This window comes from Morone saxatilis, unplaced genomic scaffold (assembly GCF_004916995.1).
Source record: "Morone saxatilis isolate NCDOM2014 unplaced genomic scaffold, NCSU_SB_2.0 Contig12, whole genome shotgun sequence".
In the NCBI taxonomy this organism is placed as follows: domain Eukaryota; kingdom Metazoa; phylum Chordata; class Actinopteri; family Moronidae; genus Morone; species Morone saxatilis.
The window spans coordinates 1,010,242-1,014,246 of NW_023339674.1; positions in this window are offsets into that span (position 1 = coordinate 1,010,242).

The window sequence follows — 4,005 nt, forward strand, 5'->3', positions numbered from 1 at the left end:
TATAAGAAGCTGTTACTCCTCGAAGCTGTGCTGGGTACTGTGATCAGATAAGCAGTGGTAAGAACACAACACGACTCCTCTGTGAGAATCACAAACATATTCAAACCTGGCTGCAAATAAAACTTTGCAGAACTGCTTGAGGGTGAGTAGTAGTTTTTGTAGTAATAATAGTAGTAGTAGTAGAAGAGAAACAACAGACAGCTGCTATTTTAACAGTCCTGGGGTGGTTGTGAGTATAAACACTCAGAAAGATAAGGTAACAGCAGGCTTATTGTACCTTTTTGTTACAGCGACTGCACCTTTTTGTTAGACTCAAAATGTACCTTTTTTTTTATTTTCTAAGAGGTGAACCTTTGCCTGTTTCCTGGAGTTATTTAGAGTTAGAGTTTTCCAAAGCGAAAACTCTACTAAACAGTCTGTAAAAGTAAACTTGACAAAACAGATATTTTGGTTTGTCCCACTAACCCGTCCTTTAAACTACTGCTTCTTCTTTCCACCTGTTCTTAATACTACTACAAGCGAAAAACCCTGCCCATTCAAGAAAACACCTGGACTGTGTTTTGGGGGTCGACGCACCTGAGGGAAAACATGTGCCCCTCCATCACGAACCCCCTCGCTGACAGAAAAGGGAATATTGCATGTTGTGGTGGAGTGAGACATGAAGGGAAATTGCCCTGCAGAAGTGTAAAACAATAACGAAACACGTTAAAAACATTGTTTTAAAATATTTTTGGCCCGGTTGGCCTTCCGTACCTACTGCAGAATTTGGACGGGATGAGATTTTAAAATGCTAAATCAAATCAAACTACAAATCTTGCACTATTACAAGGTAGTAACTTGTACATTTTGTGTTTTTGGGACATTAAATGAAGCCCAGAAGTCCTGAAAAACGAGATATTATATTTAAGACTTGAAAATCCACTCAAGTTTTTGAGATTTCTGCAGGACATTTTCAACCCAGAAATAGAAAAGTTTCAAACTGCCGACCAAACTAAACTCCAGCTACGGTCATCATGTGCAAATATATAGCGCAAGTGAGAAAAAAGCTGTGACTTTTGGTAGTTTTCTTTCAAATCCTCAACAGAAGTCAGTTTATATCAAATGGCACATAAACTGAAGAGTGCAGATCGAGTTAAATCTGATTGATTTTACCATGGGGGGAGGAGGGGGGACATCATCATCATCATCGAACGAGAACTTTAAAAGACGGATTCTTCCTGACGTGTCGCATAAGTACCTGCGTGAACACAGATCGACCAACTGTTCGCTGTACGGGACGCTCATTCACACGAAGGCAATGGAGATCAAAACATCACTGAAACCTTTCCAATGATCGACAACTGTAGGATCAACAAGAACTGAAATCTTTGGTCTAAATGTTTTGGGGGCGGAGGTTTGGGAGGTGGAGGTGGGAGGGGGAACGAAAACAGTCGACTCAAAACAAACCTTGAAACTGTAATATCTTTCAGCTTTATATATACGATAGATACATCTCTGTGTAAGAGTGAGTCATGACGCAGACGTCACAGGTAAATATTAACACGAGAATCTTGTTGATGATAAATGTGTGCAATTTTTCAGACAAAGCCCTCTGTGAAGGAAAAGATCCGAACATATCTCTGAGAAAAAGTTTCAAAAAAGCGCCTCCTTCCCTCCTAAAAGTAGCTCTACGTTTTTTGCCTGTAACCAATACTGTACATCTGTCATAAAACTCTTAAAAACCCCCGGCCCTGCTTGCCGTAAAACAAAAGGGAACTCTTCGTTTTTTTTTGTTTGTTTTCTTCTTTAATAAATGTATAATTTTCATATAAAGACATTCAACAGTGAGCAATGCAATATAGTTCAAGTAATAGTTTTTTTTTTTTTAGTTCCCCCTATTGAAAAAAAAAACAAAAAACAAGAAGTCAGCTGATAAAATAAAATCCTTCGGACTGCGTGGTGATGGAGGGGAAGGCGGATGATGCTGCGTTTAAGCTACAGGAAGCCATGAGGGACAAAACTCAAAAAGTGAGGACACTATAAAAGTTGAAAAGTCATGTGGAGGGGGGCGGGGAGAAGGGGATATCTAGCTTAATAGACTGAGAGTGATTTTAAGTATCAATGCAGAAAAAACCCTGATTTATTTCTTTAGTTTTTTCTTCAAATCGCTGGCTTTGTTGTGTGGTAGTTTCTACGGTAAACTTGAAACACCTGAGGGTTTATTGACCGTCATGAAGGAGACATTAAAAAGTCTGCCGAATCGAACGGGCCTGCGTTTCCGGTAGCACCTGGAGAGTTCGTATCGTTTCTGAACGCGACTGTGGTGCTTTTTAAAGAAAGAAAAGGAGAAACAAATAAAATAACCCAGCTTCGGATCCGGACCGATCCTTTTTTTTTTGTACATTCAAGATTATATCTTCAAACCCCGCCTTGGTGTCCCCCGTTAGTCCGAGAGAGGACAAAGACCGTCGTCAAAGGTGGACGCCGTCAGATACAAGAAAAAGGGCTGTGTCCCAATTCAGAAGCAGATCCTCTGCAAACGTTTCCGTGTGGGTCTCATACTTGACAAAAACACTGGATCGGATATTCGGTCCCTCCGGGAAGTTGTAAAATTTGTAAAATGAAAAGTTCTGCTTGCAATTCTGTCCAATCATTGAAACTTTTCTGCAAATTTGACCAGTGGTTGTAATTTCTGGTGACTTTCAACAATCATAGACGTCCACAAATTACTGGCAAACTACTGATAACAACTCACTGGAACAAGTTCCCTTTGATTTTGACTGAATTATACAAAAGGATCGCAGTAGAAATTGCAGGAGAATGAATTTCTTTTTGCAATTAAATTACAATATGCATCACAATTTTTGAGAAAAGTTGCTTTGAAATCAACTCAAAAGAAACGTGCAAATTTCTGGAGGGACTAGATATATATGTGAAAAACCTATCTTACTAAATTCACCCTGAAAGATCAAGTTAATACTTGTAGCCACAGTTTGTGCGACTCCTCAAAAAGGCAAGAGAAACTGCAGAAACATCCTGCAGAGGAAAGCAAACTAAGATCTCCTGATTCCTGGATGAGCTGTTGTGTCATACTGAGCTCAAACTTAGAAGCAAATTGAGTTTTCTTCCACAAAAGACCAAAAGGAAAAGGTCAAATTTCTCGTCTGAATTCGAAAGCGAGCCCCTGAAATGGGACACAGCAAACACCTCGCCACTGTTGCATCCAGCTGTGCTGATACAGTCTCTCCTGTTTCTTTCTTTACTGTTTTTAGCTGAACTGGGATTTAAAAGAGGGACAACTGGGGCTGGCAGTCAGCTTCAAGCTAAATCCAATTTGGCCTGTCCTCAAAAGCAATTAGTTAGTGACCTTTAGGTTGCAGCTCTCTGATACACAACTGGCTGCAGGCTGCATTAACAATTTACTCTTTAATGCACTAATTTGCATTTAACTTTTAGTTTTTAGGGACTCCGTCTGGATGCCGTTGGACAATAAAAACCTTGAAGGAAGTCACAGTAAGTACTTCTTTTGTGCAGATATCCCTGGCATTTTTTATTATCATTAAAACAATATTTAAACTTCGTTTTTATTGATGCGCCGTCAGATTTTATTCCAGAGAATCTCCTGTTGCCAATTTTGCTTCTTTAAATGCATAAAAATTAAGATTTTTGAATTTTGTTTGTCAAATTATCAGAAATTTACTGAAATAGTTTCACATCTTTCTGACTTTAAACAGGCCAAACTGGATTTTGCTCTGGGACGAACTGATTCGGTCTCCGGTAAAATACGGGAGATCGGGTACTATCAATGGCTTTCAACTCCATGAAACCTCGTGAGCGGACTATCTCGAAAGCCGGGGGCCGATACACTGTCGGGTGTTGAGGAGGACATTGAGACGGGGGCATAGATAAACACATGGTGGGTACAACCAATGTTGTATCATTCACTCGCAATGACTCCTCAAACAATGGCCCTCTTCCTACAACCTGATACACTCCTTCAAACGTACCTCTGTGTGTGTGTGTGTG